The sequence below is a fragment of the Acomys russatus genome, chromosome 2 (genome assembly GCF_903995435.1).
Source record: "Acomys russatus chromosome 2, mAcoRus1.1, whole genome shotgun sequence".
NCBI classification, from domain to species: domain Eukaryota; kingdom Metazoa; phylum Chordata; class Mammalia; order Rodentia; family Muridae; genus Acomys; species Acomys russatus.
Genome location: NC_067138.1, coordinates 100,784,382 through 100,800,084, shown reverse-complemented (window position 1 = coordinate 100,800,084; position 15,703 = coordinate 100,784,382).

Below are 15,703 nucleotides of genomic sequence, written 5' to 3'. Positions count from 1 at the left end.
GGTCATTTTTCTTGCCTCTTGCCTGCTTCTCACTCATCCCTTGCCAGTGATTTCCAGAGAATCCTTTTGGTCCTAAGGACGTTATAATTCTGTTTTCTACTCAGCTATCTTTAGCCTCAGAATCTCCCAAGGCCTCAAGTAAGGATTCCTTGACCCCAGGCTCGGGGCCTTGGAAAGAGAGCCTGCCTATGAACTGTCACCTGTGCTAGCTGGTATGAACTCAGACATCTCTTTTTTCTTGGTCTTTTTCTTGAGACAGGTTTTCTCTGTGTAGCCTTGGCTATCCTGTATTCACTTTGTAGACCAGGCTGGCCTTGAACTCACACAGATTCACCTGCCTCTGGCTCTCCAGTGCTGGGATTAAAGGTGTGTGCCCCTACACCTGGCTAGACATCTCTTAAGACGCTAGCGTACCCCAACCTATAGGGGTATTCAGATCACAGGGAGGAATAGGCAGAGGGCTAAAGTTATGTTTTACATTTTAATTACTGTGCTTAAGAGATCTATGTTTTTAAAAGTCTCTAATCTGTAAGCCCCACTTGCCCAAGGACAACTTTCTGAAATGCTGGGGGCTGTTGTTCGTGTAAGATAAGCCATGCATCTTCTATTAAATAAAGGTCGGTTGCTCTAACAGACAGGATGTAGGCAGAGGTACACAGGCAGGAAGTATGTCAGGATGTATGCTGCCCTGAACTGGACAAAGGCAGGAAGTACTTAACCTTGTGGGTTTTGCCTTTATAAGCACTTGACAGAAGCCATTCTCTGGGAATCCTGTCCGTTATTCCCTGTCCGTTTAATCCTGACCAGTATTTAACAAAGCTTGTTTCAAAATCAGCTCAAAAATTGTAGTAGTGGTCTTACTCCCTCTCGGTGAGATTAACAACCCCAGACACACCATGTACAGGTATCATCTCATCCATGTGAGTGTACAAAGAGCTAAAGTCAGACTCCACAAATAGCTGGCCTGCCAAGCACCCACAAAAACAACCAGTATAGGACACCACCTCCTACCTTCACATCATCACACAGCAGTCAGCCCCTGTGCAATATGGAACTAATATCTGAGGGCTTCCTGTCCTTTGCTTGTCTCTGAGTTTCCCAAAATTCCTTGGTGCTGTAGCCCTCCTTGGCTTTTCCACTTTCCCTTACTTTCAAATCCATCCTGGCCTTTTGTCAAACAGAGATCAGGTATGAGTTGGGGCTCAGTGCAGGGCTGATGAACCTGGTTTCCAGCTGAGAGTGTCTTTGCCCCAAGGGAGGGGCAGGTCTTGTCTCCTGTGACCTCAGACAAACAGCTCAGAGGACTGGAGGAGACAGCAGTTGTGCTGCTATTTTGAAAGATGAAACGTTGGAGGATGTTTGCTACCATGTGGCCTTGAGACCTGGAATACATCTTTTTGATGAGTCAAATACAGAAAAACAGGAGTTCTGGAAGACTGCAAACTGGAGAAGCTGGTTGGAGTTTGAAGATACGTATGAACTATTCCCTAATGATTCCTCGCACCCACTTAGCTCAGTGTAAGCCTGGATAAAAGGTAATGTTCACTCCTTGAGGGGGAGAGAGAGAGAAAGAGACCGAGAGAGAGACAGAAACAGAGACAGAGACAGAGAGCTCTTGCTCGACAATAGCCAAGAGCGAGTTGGTAGGGTGGTTTGAAAGAAAATGGCTCCCATTGGCCCATAGGAAGTGGCACTATCCAGGGGCGTGGCCTTGCTGGAGAAGGTGTGTCTTTGTTGGTGTGAATGTCTTTAGTAGAATCCAGGAGCTGGCTGGTCCAGAGATTTTCAAATGCTAATACATATACAAATCACCAGAAGGCCTGTTCAAATGCCTGCGATTCTGCACACCTCTCGAGCTCCTACTGAAGCTGGTGCAGCGGAGTGGAGCAGAGCTGGATTGGTAATGTCTTAGAAGTCTCTTCCAGCTCCTGGGACCTCTGCACTGTATACACTATACATGTTTTTAATAACAATAACACCATAAGTGTGTTTAAATACATACACATAGTTAAATTCATACACATAGTTGTCAAGTTGCACATATAACAGATGATTTAAAAATTCTGACACTGTGGAAATATTTTTAAAAATATCAAGACTAAGGCATGGTGGCACATGCCTTTAATCTCAGCATTTAGGAAGGCAGAGGTAGGTGGGTCGCTAAGAGTTCAAGGCCAGTCTGGTCTCCAAATCGAGTTCCGGGACAGCCAAGGCTACACAGAGAAACCCCACCTTGAAAAAACAAAACAAAAGAAAAAATATCAAGGCTAGAAATGCCCCAATCACTCCCTTTCCCACAAGACAGATCTGTCAGCTGGGCATAGCATTTAAGAATATGGCAGCCTTCCAGAAAGCCCACGATGCCCTGCAGTCCCTGTTCAATCAGCCTCCAGCATGGTTTCAGTTTGGGGGTTTTGTTGTTGTTTTGAGTTTTGTTTTTGTTAAGTATTAAAATTTCTTCTCTTCGTCAAAATAATTGTAACACCCAGGTATGGCATGTGACAGGTTGTGAGTTTGAGACTAAGAAAGCAAAAGGTCAGAAATCTTTGTGAGACATCCTCAGATAGGTTTAGAGCCCATGGCTACAGATAACTGTCTTCAAAGAACTAAGTGGGTGGGAAGGGGTGCAAATACAACCTCAGAAATTTGACCACCAGGGGTTTTTCAAGTAAGGGCTCTCTCCAGCTCAGCCTTTCAGAGGGGACAGTGCTCACCTTTTGAGGAGTCTGTCTGAAGTGTGTTTGTGAAATGCCCAGTGACACCAAAGAGTGACCTAATGAAGCAAAGAGAGATGGGACTCTTCAGTGGGGCTCAAAATGGCTGGGCTCTGCTGACTCAAAGCAGACTCCTTGCTCCAAGGACCCAAGAAAGGGGCCAGGCATACAGCTCAGAGGGCTAGGCAAGATGGTAGCCTTGTTGCTGTTCTGAGAAAACTTCTGAGGGAGATGCCCAGTTGACCTCAGGACTGCATTCTAAATATTTGTTGTATGGAAGTATCTTGCAGGAGGGAGAAGCAGTAGGAAAACAAAAGGTCATGGGTCAATGGTATAAAAGGGAATAAACAACAGCTGGGGAAGGAGACTCTCGTCCAAGGTTACAGTTTTCATAAGCATAGCCTGTCAACCCTATCTGGTGAGCTTTGTGATGACATGGCTGCTTTGTAAGTCATATTTGCTCCTTGTACATAACCTTACATATGTTCCTGTCAATAACTGCTATACAAATGCATTAGTTCACAAGCTGGACATTTGTGCAATTATGACTTCAGTTTCTCATAGGTTCCCTTTCTGAGGTGTTTTGTGTCCTCCCAGAAGATGTCTGTCACACAACACTGTCACAGAGCTAACCAGCTTTCCATCACTGAAAAACACACCTAGTGGGCTGGAGAGGTGGCTCAGAGGTTAAGAGCACTGGTTGCTCTTTCAGAGGTCCTGAGTTCAGTTCCCAGTAACCCCACTGTGGCTCACAACCATCTATAATGAGATCTGGTGCCCTCTTCTGGCACACAGGCACACACACAGACAGAACGCTGCATACGTAATAAAATAACACACACAGCAAAACAAATTAAGGGAGGAAGTATTTATTTTAGCTCACACTTTTAGAATCATCAGCCTTGCCCCATGGCTGTAGGCCAGGTGCTTAGGCAGAGCATCATGCTGCAGAGAGATGCCGTAGAGCAGCACTGCTCTGGTTGTGGAGGTCAGGAAGCAAAGAAACCCACAAACGGCAAGATGTATCCTTTGAAGATGGGCCTCCTGTGATCTACTTCCTCCAACCAGGCTCTACTTCTTATGATGCCTGAATAGGAAATCATTGGTAGATTAGCACACTGATAAAGAAAGGCTCTTGTAATTTAATCACCTCTTTAGGAGTTTATCTCCCACCTGAAGGCCAAGTCCTCGGCACACAATGCCTTGCATCCATAGGGATATTTTCACATAGGCACAAGTGCCTCTCCTTTATCCCGGAGCCTCCTATTTCTGTGGTCCATCTCATTGATGAATGTTTGTTGAATAAATGGATTGGACCTTAGGACCAACTACAATCTTAAGACTCTCTGGGTCCCAGCTCTACGGAGCACCTCTTTCAGGCCAGAGACTCAGCATTGGCTGAGCAATGCCCCTGAAAGTCAGCACCCTGAGCACTATAGCTTCATAATTCACACCTGGCTCCATGTTCCCCTAAAAGCAGGTATAGTAGCGGCTTCCTTTGATTGCTAACTCCTATTATTCTTTTTGTTGTTGTTTTACTTCTTTGTTTAAACCTTTTAACTTTTATTCTTTTTGTTGTTGTTGTTTTAATTCTTTAACATTTAGTTAATTATTCTTCATATTAAACATGGGTCCAAAGCTTGCAAACACAGGGGTAAGCTTGGAGGATGAAACCCACTGCTCCCTCCAGTCAATCTCGGTTTCACCGCAGCCTTATGAAAAGCCTTCAGCCAACACACACTCAGATTCCTACACACAGAACTGAGATGATAAATATTTGTTGTTTTAAAACCACTAATTTGAAGATTAATTGTTATGCACCAATAGATGTTTAATAGTTTCCTTTGTTAAAAAATACAGAAATCCAAAACAATTTTTTTTCTTAATCAGCAAATGTGGAAAATTTGCCTAATAATTAGAAGTTATACTTAGTTTTATCGAATTAAATATTAATATAGTTATCATAATTACACTTTTTCTAAACGTGTGTATGTGTATATCTGTGTGTGTGTGTGTCTGGGTGCAATGTGCACTATTAGAAATTGGGGCAAGGAGAAATAGCCCATATTTGGCTGTAGTTTACAGATGGGAATACCCTGAGCTGTGGGCTAGACACCGAAAAAAAAAGTGCTTAAGTTTCATATCTTCATTAAGAAACTTAGAAGATGACAAGAGATACAGGAGAGCCCAAGACTAGCCAGGATTCTCACATGCAAATATACAAGTAACATAATGGGTTAACTTCATCAGGCAAGGGCGAGTCACCTATATCTCCGCATTACAATATTATAAGTTTCATTCTTTTTTGGTTTTTTGAGACAAGTTTTCTCTGTGTAACAGCCCTGGCTGTCCTGGACTCACTTTATAGACCAGGCTAGCCTCTAACTCACAGAGCTCCACTTGCCTCTGCCTCCCAGGCTCTGGGAATAAAGGCATGTACCACCACGCCCGGCTATACGTTTACTTCTTGGCAGTTAGTTGTAAGGAGTGGTGGCCAAATTGCTGGCAAATTTTGGCTCACTGTTATTCCTTCCTTATAAGTTGCTTGTCTCTCTATCTCTCCAGCTACCCAGTCACGGGTTGGAAGCAGCTGTGGACCGTGGGTGGACAGCACCGCAGAGGCACTGTGCTCATGGATTTAGCAGAATCAGTATTATAAAACTGGCCATATTGCCCAAAGTGGCCCACAGATGCAATGAAATCTTCATCAAGATTCCAACTACACTCTTCACAGAATTAGAAAAAAAAAGCAAACCTAAAATTCATATATAAGCATAAAAGATCCCAAGTACAAATGTGAGGCTGAGCAGAAAGAATGTTGATAAGGTATCACGTTAGCTAATCTCAGATCGTACTAAACTGACATACAGAAGAACAGAATAGAACACAATAGAACTCAGAAATAAACCCACCCAGCTACAGCTACTGGAAAGGAGACAGCCTCTTCAATAAATGGTGCTGAGAAAACTGGGTGCTCACATGAAGAAGAGGCAGCAACTCTCACTAAGGAAAATAAAATCAATGCAAGCAGACCAAGGCCCTCGACCTACAACCTAAGACTCTGACACTTCTAGAGTCAACGGTGGGTAAACGCCTTCAAGCTGTAAACCCAGGCAAGTGCTTTCTCAAAAGATTCCAACAGCACAGGTAATAAACCCCGAAACTGACAAGTGGGAAGGCATGGAATTCACAAATTTCTGAGCAGTGAACACTGAATCATCCAATCAATAAACACACTAGGGCTGGCTTTAGCTCGGTGTTTCCTTCAACAATGCAGCAGTAAACTAAGGCTAATGTGTTGAATAGACAGCTTCCAAAGGAAGAAATACAAATGAGAAATAAACATTTGAAAAAAATGTTGAAGAATACGACGTAGACACTCAACTCAGGGACTCACTGCAGCTGTGTTTATCTGTAGAAGAAGCATTTTCTGGAAGAATGGAGACCAGCAAGATGGGGGCGGTGTGAGGCACAGCAGGCAGTGGGGTGGGGTGTGAATAAGAGCAAAGTACAATCATTTACGTGTATAAAAATGTTACAATGAAAACTTTTACTTTGTATGCTAACTAAGAAAATTGATGAAAATTCTGCGACTGAACATATTTTGGTATGAAATATATACTGGGGTTAGATGGCAGTGTATAAAAAATATATCCGTGTGTGTGTGTGTGTGTGTGTGTGTGTGTGTGTGTGTGTGTTTGTGTGTGTGTGTGTGTGTGTGTTGGGGGAGTGAGCACACACGCATGTAGGTGCTGTGTGTTGTCTCAGTTGCTCTCCACCTTACTGTTTAGTGTAAGGTCTTTCACTGAATCCACAGGTCTCTAATTCAGCTAGCCTGGCTGGCCAGGAAGCGTCCAGGACCTCCAGCCCTGGGATTACAGGTGCATGCTTTGTACCCTGCTTGTTACGCTGGGTGGTGGGAACGGGATTCATATCCACATGCTGGTATAGTGAACACTTTACTGACTGAGCCATCTACCCACTCCCCAAAGGTAAAATGACATCCTTAATAATTTCCCCCTTGATGGCATGGGTAGGTGGCAATATTTTGAAATATTGAACAAGTATATTAATTTTTAAAAAGATCATGGATGTTTAACAGAACTATTTTAAATGTCTAGCATGCTCATTAATAGAAATTGCTCCCTTGAACGGGGATACAAAACTGAAATATTTCTGGAGTGTGGCCCCTTAAGTAAATGTTTGCTAAATGTCTCTAGAGTGTCCTTTTATTTGAGGCAGCTAAGCATTCATGATTTACAGAGCTCACTAAGCCATGTTAAAATGGATTGGAGCCGACGATGCATGGTGAAGCGCACATATGGAAAGACAGTGAGAGCAGAATGAGTGTGGTTAAACTCCTAGGAATGCTGTACTACCCTCAGTCTGCTCCTGTGACTCCACCGCGGGGGGGGGGGGGGGGGGAGCAGTGCACGATGGTTCCTTGTCCTATTGAGGTCTCCATTGCTGTGAGGAACGCCGTAAGTAAAGGGAATTTGTAGAGGAAAGGGTTTGCTTGGCTTACATATTCTGATCACAATCCGTCAGGGCAGGAACTCACAGCAGGAACCAGGAGGCAGGAACTGAAGCACAGGACATAGAGGAATGCCCCTTACAGGCTTGCTTCTCCCGCCTTGCTCAGCCACTTTTCCTATACAACTCAGGACCATCCGCCTAAGAGTGCCACCGCCCACAGTGGATTGGGCCCTCCGACATCAATCATTAACCAAGAAATGCTCCACAGACTTTGCCTACTAGCCAGTCTAACGGATTGCAGTTCCTAAATTGACATTTCCTCTTCCCAAAATAACTCTAGCTTTTCTCAAGTTGACGAAACAACAACAACAACAACAACAACAAAAGACCCTGCCCGACACAGATTTCATATTGTAATTTGTTACAACTCTGTGATATTAGAGAAAGAAGTCTAGGATGCTGTGCAACAAACAGGGTCTCCTCACTTTTATCAAGATGGGAGCAGAGGCGAGCAGAGCCAAAGCTAGCGGCGCTCCTAGTAAGGAGAGAGCGCCAGGCTGTGGCTAGTATCTGAGGATGCAGAGGCGAGCAGAGCCAAAGCTAGCGGTGCTCCTAGTAAGGAGAGAGCGCCAGGCTGTCTGTGGCTAGTGTCTGAGGATGGCTTTGGCCACGTGACTGAATTAGGTGGGTGCTAGAAAGAAAAAAGCTCCTGACTCTGCGCAAATGTTTCACAGTTTCTGGATTGAAGTCTGCTTGTCTAAAAAAGCCCACCGGGCCTGAACACCTACAAAGAACTACAGGCAACTAAGGAAGCTGAAAGCAGGAGCCATAATGGTCTCCTGGGAAGAGCACACTGTTGATTATCTAACACCACGTGCTCAGCTCTGAAGACATACAAATAACACTAATGAGGAGCAGGTCATATTTAGAAATTCATATGCATATGCATATAACGACAACTAATGAAAAAAATGCCATGAAATTGAAAGAGAGCAAGGAGGGGCATATAAGATGGTTTGGAGGGAGGAAAAGGAAAGAAGAAATAATATAAGTATATTATAATCTTTAAAACAAAACAAAAACCCTTGTCCATGCTCATGAAGTTTCTAATTGATCGTCATCGCTTGCATTTTTTCAGGATTTCCTGCCACTGTCAAATTTAATTCTCATAGTCATTTCAGGTAACTTACTACCTAAAGTTTTAGTCCTTATTCCACAGATAAAGTTTCTCAGTTGGTGTGAAACCAGAATTAGATCCCTATTTTCTATCTCTCAAAATCATGTTTGTTTGCCATGAGCCAGTTAGTAACAGGGATACAGATGTGATGAAAACACATTCTGTGTTGCCCAAGAGCATTTTTTTTTAAGAATTCCTCAAAACCATAGTAGCCCCCATTAGATGTGGCAGGTATACCCAATGATTCCCACTTGATACCTGAAGCCACAGATGGCACCAAATGCTACATATATATGTATTTTCATATATATGTATATGTGTGCACATACATGTATAGATACATATATGTGTACATACATAGATCCATTATAAAGTTTGACTTATAAACTGAGCATGGTAAAATAAAACAGAATGGTTAAAATAAAATGATATAGTAAAAAATCACTGAATACTTACAAATGGTTTATTTCTGGAAATTTCTATTTAATACTTTTGGACTATGGTTAACCAGGAGTAAGTAACTTGAGGCCACAGAAAGCTAAACCGTGGCCATCAGAGGCTAAGACTTTGAGGACTGTCTTGAATAAGAGTGAATAGAGTCAGGGTTAGGGTTAGGGCACCCTTGTCTCATTCTTTTGTTTTTTCCCTTTTGTCTTTGGTCTCATTCTTAATTTTAGAGGAAATGCTCTGTTATTCCACATGTAGTTTGATGTTGCCTTTAATTTTTTCATGTATAGCCTTTATTATGTTGAGATGTATTACAGCTATTCCCGATTTCTTTTGAGAGGGCTTTTATCATGAAGGAGTATTTATGTTGGTCAAAGTGAAATGATCATACGTATAGTTTTATGTTGCATTACATTTACTGATTTCCATATGTTTAACTAACCTTGCATCCCTGGGATAAAACCAACTCGGTGCTGGTTTATGATCTCAGTGTGTTCTTGAGTTGAATCTGCACGAATTAGTTGGGAGCATTTTCATTTGTGTTCATTGTGGAAACTAGTTTACAGTTTTCTTTTGGTTTTGATGTGTCCTTCTGGTTCCGGCATCAGACTGATACAATGTAATGCATTTGACACTGTCTCCTCGGTTCTGTTTTGTTTATAAGCTTGAGGAATGCTGGTTTTAGCTCTGTCTTGAGCCGTTGTAATTAGTGAGTTAATCCACACACTCCTGTGTTTTCCTTTGTAAGGCGACCTTTTGTTACTTCTTCAATTTCACTGTCTGCATGGATTTGGTTGTGTTGTTTATGTCTTCTTGATTTGAGTAAACCATGTATGTCTAGGAAAGTATCCATTCTTTTAGGTTTTCCAGTTTTGGGAAAAGTATTCGACAAACAATCTTCTGGATTTCTTTGATATTTATTCATCATGACTTTTTTTTTTTTACATTCATTAATTTTTTTTTGTGAGTTTCACTTGAGGCTTTTCAATCGTTTGTTTTTTCAAACAACAAACTTTAGTTTGATTGATTCTGATTTTTTCAGTCTCCTTTACTATTTTCTGCCATGATTTTTTTCTTGTTTCCTAATAGCAAATGCTTCAAATTTGCTTTTTCCTATATCTTAGAGCTTACAGTATTTTGTTAGGTTATTTATTTCAGTCCTGAATTTTTCATGTAATCCTTTATAGCTATAAACTTTCCTCTGAAGAAATCTAAAGCTATATCCCAAAGGTTCTAATTTCATTTGATTTGAGGAACTTTTAATTTTCTCTCTGTTTTCTTCAAAAATGTAGTGTTCTGTCTCCATGTATTTGGATAATTTCTATAGTTTATCTTGTTATTGATTTTTAGTTTTAGTCAACTATGATCTAATTAGAATTATTTCAATTCTTTTTTTAAAATTTATTTTTTTAATTTAAGTAATTTATTCAGATTACATCTCATTTGTTATCCCCTCACTTGTATCTTCCTGTTCCCTCTCCCTCCCTTTTTCACCCTATTCCCCTCCCCCTAGGTCTGTGACAGAAGGGGACCTTGTACCCCACTATAAGATCACAGCTTATCAGGTCTCTTCCTGGTAGCCTGCTTACTCTTCCTCTGAGTGTCACCAGGTCTCCCCACCAAGGGGAAGTGGTTAAATAGGGGGCAGCAGAGTTCATGTAAAGTCAGTGCCTGCTCTCCACACAATTGTGGAGAATGTGGTGTCCATTGGCTAGATCTGGATAGGGGTTCTAGGTTTACTGCATGTACTGGTTGGTACAGTAGTTTGAGCTGACCCGACTGGGTCCAGATCCACCAGCCTTAATGACCTTCTTGTAGAATTCTAGGACCCTCTGGATCCTTCTATTTTCCCATTCCTCCTTACCTTTCTCACAAACCAAATAACCACTAAACCAAATAACCCAATTAAGAAAAGGGCTCAGAACTAAACAGAATTCTTAACAGAGGAATATCCAATGGCTGAGAAACACTTAAAGAAATGCTCAACCTCCTTAGTCATCAGAGAAATCCAAACCAAAACAACTTTGAGATTCCATCTTACACCCATCAGAATGACTAAGAAAAAACTCAAATGACAGCACATGCTGGCCAGAATGTGGAGAAAGGGGAACACTCTTTTATTGCTGGTGGGAGTGCCAACTTGTACAACCACTTTGGAAATCAATCTGGCGCTTTTTCAGAAAACTGGCAATAGGGCTTCCTTAAGACCCAGCTATTCCACTCCTTGGAGGAATATACTCAAAAGATGCTCCACTACACAAGGACATATGCTTAACCATGTTCATAGCAGACTTATTCATAATAGCCAGAACATGGAAACAACCTAGATGTCCCTCAGTTGAAGAATAGATAAAGAAACTGTGGTACATTTACACCTTGGAATACTACTTAGCTATTAAAAACAAGGAAATTCTGAAATTTGCAGACAAATGGATGGAAACAGAAATGGTCATCCTGAGTGAGTTAACCCAGACACAGAAAGATATACATGGCATATACTCACTTATACTTGGACACTAGCCAAACAGAGATGTCCCCTGAAAGTCTTCACTTAGCTGGAGATTGGGATAGATGTGGGGACTTCAATTCTTTCTTTTTTAATGAAAAACTTGCTTTGAAGCCTAGAGTACGATCTATTATAATAAGAGTTATAAAGGATGATGAAAAGACTATGTATTCTATATATGTTGGATGGAATACACTGTAATATCTACAAAATAATTTTTTGTTTATGTATAATTTAATTATGACATTACTTTGCTAATTTTTGTTTTGCCTAGCCTATCTAAAGATGAGGGAAATAGTTTAATATCATCCACTATTACAAGTATTAGAACTTGTTCTTTTATGCTCATTACTGTTTATGAAATTGTAAAAACACCATTTGGTGCATACTATATATGCATATATTCTTGAAATATACAGTTGAAAATGGATATCCAAATATAAGAGGCGTTTAGAACCCCAGACAGACATGATCCGAGAAGAATATTATAGTAAATATGTTAAATAGAAATAAATATAAATATAACAATATGAAAAGTTGTTAAGGGAAAATACAAAATCACCTAGAAAGGCAAATACATCAAAACCATGTGTTGCTCTTTTAGAGGACCCAGGTTCAGTTCCCAGCATTCACATAGCATACACATATATGTATATATGTATATATATATATTAACAATATATAACAATCATACATATGATTATTCCACATATGAATAATTCTCTCTTTTAGTGTATAATGACCTTTATATCTTCTAATTTTCATTTGCAGGATATTTTATCAGATGTCAAAATAGATAGACCAGCGTGTTTTTGATTTGCCTTTCTTTGATAGATTGATTACCAACCTTCAATTCTCAGACTGTGGTAGGTGCCTTTGTCAGTGAATCGTGTTTCTGGGAGACAACAGCTAATTGGATCTTCTTTTCTAGCCCAGCCAACCAATTTGCACCTCTTCACTGGTGAGCTGAAGCCATTATATTAACATCAAGCATTGCATTTACATTAAAGATTATTATGGAGAGACATTCTTATTGAGAGGCCATTTACATTAAAGTATGTTATTGAGAGACCATCCCTGGTGGTTGTTTATCTAGTTGAATAGATCGTCTGCCCTATCAGGGGTTTGGTTGTTTACTGTATGGGATAGAAGCCACCCTTTATCTGGTCTCCTTTGTTCATCTATATCTCTCATGGAACTTACTCTTTCTCATGCTCTTGCAGTTGCAGTTATCTCTCTTCTTTCTCTCTGTACGGTATTCCTTTAAGCATCTTCTGTGCTTCCGGGTTAGTGACCGTGGGATTCTTTATTTTGTGCTCATCTTGAAATATGCTTATTTCTCTGTCAAATTAAAAAAAATAGCCTTGTAGTATATGGCAGCTTAATTTGGCAATTGTTTATTTTCAGGGCTTGAAATATATTGTTCCATTGTTTTTGTGGTTGCTGATGAGAGATTTGATATTGTTTTGATGTGTTTATCTTTGTAGGTGATTTGGTATTTTCTTTAGCAACTTTTAATATTATTATATTTATATTTTAATGTATTTGCTCTAATCTATCTGGGGTTCTAAATGCCTCTTGTGTTTGGATGTCCATCTTTATTTGTATATTTGAAAATTTTCCTGCTTTATTTTCATTGAATAGATTCTCTGTACCTTTAGTTTTCACCTCATCTCCTCCTAGTCTTAGGATTCTTAGGTTTGGTCTCTTAAGTATGTCCCAGAGTTCTTACACATTTTTGTCACGTTCATTTATTTTTCATTTTTCTTTATTGATGCTTGAATGGAATATTTCCTGATCTTGCTCCACATGAGACTCTGTTTGAAAAATAAAGAAAGGACGAAGCAAAGAGAGAGAGAGAGAGAGGGAGGGAGAGAAAGAGAGAGAAAGAGAGGGAGAGGGAGGGAGAGGGAGAGAGAGAGGGAGGGAGACGGAGGGAGAGAGAGGGAGGGAGAGAGAGAGGGAGGGAGAGAGAGAGGGAGGGAGAGAGGGAGGGAAGGAGAGAGGGAGGGAAGGAGAGAGGGAGAGAGAGGGAGGGAGGGAGGGAGTTTTCTGTGTTGGCACTGGTTGGGCATTAGGGATGGCTCAACAGTGAAGAACACTGGTTACCTTTGCCGAGGACCTAGGCTCAGGTCCTAGCATCCACATAGCAGCTCACAGCCATTTTAACTACAGTTCCAGGGGATTTGAAGCTCTCTTCAGGCCTGTGCCAGACACATACACATAGTACAAACATACACATGCAAGCAAATACTCACACACACAATAAAAATAAATGCTGTTTAAGGACTCCTTAAGAAAAGAATCCACACTGAATTTGAAACACTCATGAGTTGTTCTTCTACATGAAGCACCAAGATACTGTCTTTATCTAAGTTAGTGCCCCTGTATATGAAGTCCTTTTTATAATTTCCGGGGTCAACAAACAGATCTCACTGATCACCCAGGGTTCCCCATCAGGACCACAGTATTCACAGAAAATAAGGAGGCCTGAAGTCAGAAGCTATCTGGCGCTTTCTCAGAAAAATGGGAATAGGGCTTCCTCAAGACTCAGCTATCCCACTCCTTGGAATATACTGAGAAAATGCCCTACCACACAACAGGGACATATGCTCAGCCATGTTCATCGCAGCCTTATTCATAATAGCCAGAACATGGAAACAGCCTAAGTGTCCCTCAGTAGAAGAATGGATAAAGAAACTGTGGTACATTTACACTATGGAATACTACTCAGATCTTAAAAACAAGGAATTCCCGAAAGTTGTGGACAAATGGATTGAACTAGAAATGATCATAATGAGTGACTTCACCCAGAAGCAAAAAGAGACAAACAGTATACACTCACTTATATCGAGACACTCATCCAAGGGATACGTCCCATGAAAAACTTCACTTACCAGGAAAGTGGGTCAGGGGGGAGGACATCCTATTGAGACTTTAGGTGAGAGAAGCATGGAAGAATGGGGAAATAGAAGGATCCAGAGGATCCTGGAAACCTACAAGAAGAACTTTATGACAGGCAGATCTGGGTCCTGGGGTCCTCCTCCAACTAAGGCACCAGCCAAGGAAAATATAGGCAGTAAACTTCGACCTCCTACCCAGACCTAACCGATGAACAGGATATTCTCTACCGTTGAGTGGAGAGTGAGATCTGACTCTCACATGAACTCTGGTGCCACTTTTCTGACCATGTTCCCTGGATGGGGAGACCTGGTGGCACTCAGAGGAAGGATAGCAAGTTACCAAGAAGAGACTTGATATTCTAAGAGCATATATAGGGGGAGGAGGTCTCCCTCAGTCACAGACATAGGAGAGGGGAGAAGGGGGGAAGTGGGAGGGAGGGAAGAATGGGAGGAAACAGGGGAAGGGCTAACAATTGAGATGTAATATGAATAAATTAATAAAAAAACTCCTCCACAATACCCAGGATCAGTCATGCCTTTGCTTTTAAAATTTCTTTCATTGTTGTTGCTGCTGTTGTTCCTTCATCTGATGCTGAAACCTGGGACCAGTCATGTCCTTTTCTTTTTTATATTTTATTTTATTTTTCATTCAACTTCTTTGACAACAAATCGTGACACAAAACTGTAAGCTTGAAATAAATTCTTTCCTCCACAAGTTGTGCTCAGTATGCATTTTATTACAGCAATGGCCAGCATAGCTAAGACAGCAGAGATACCCATGGACTTCCCCATCCCACTCCAGGCCTCAGGGCTCACCGCCCTGCGGTGGATAGAGAGGTCATCTTTTAAGTCTCATGGGCAGTCTTCGGTTTGCCCTGTCCTTGTCTAGCTGAGACACTGCACATCAATGAGCTCCCTCGGAGGAATGCTGCCCCGAGTGAGGCTAGCAAAATTGTCGAAAACTTTGATGAGAGTCAGGGAGAGGGAGAAGCAGAGGAATTTGAGGCACATTTTCTATTGCTACTAATATTAGAAGTCAAGCACTATTATTCCATTTACAAGGGTTGAGTAACTTGTTCAGGACACACAGCCATCTTGGAGCGGAAGCTCATAATATGCAGATCAATAACTCAAAGCCCAGTCTTGATGGCCCAGCCATGTCTGTTCATGATACCACATTGCCAGAGATTGGTTTTCTCTAAGGACCAGGCAGGCGTGACACCTTCTTTAGTTGAAGTGGCTAGCTGTGGGAAGATAGGGATAGTGGAATCACACTAGAAGGGCGAGAGAGCAGGCAAGGCATCCTGTCTACAGTGTGGATTGGGCCTTTACAGGCCAGTGCTTACTCATCCTCCAGCTGGGATGGGAGTACACTCCTCCTCCAGGGGGGTCAGATGTAGGTGAGGAAGTTTCTGTAGAGTTGGTCTAAGGAGTCAGGAACCTGGAAACACTACACTGATTGGTACCGTGCAAGTCTGGG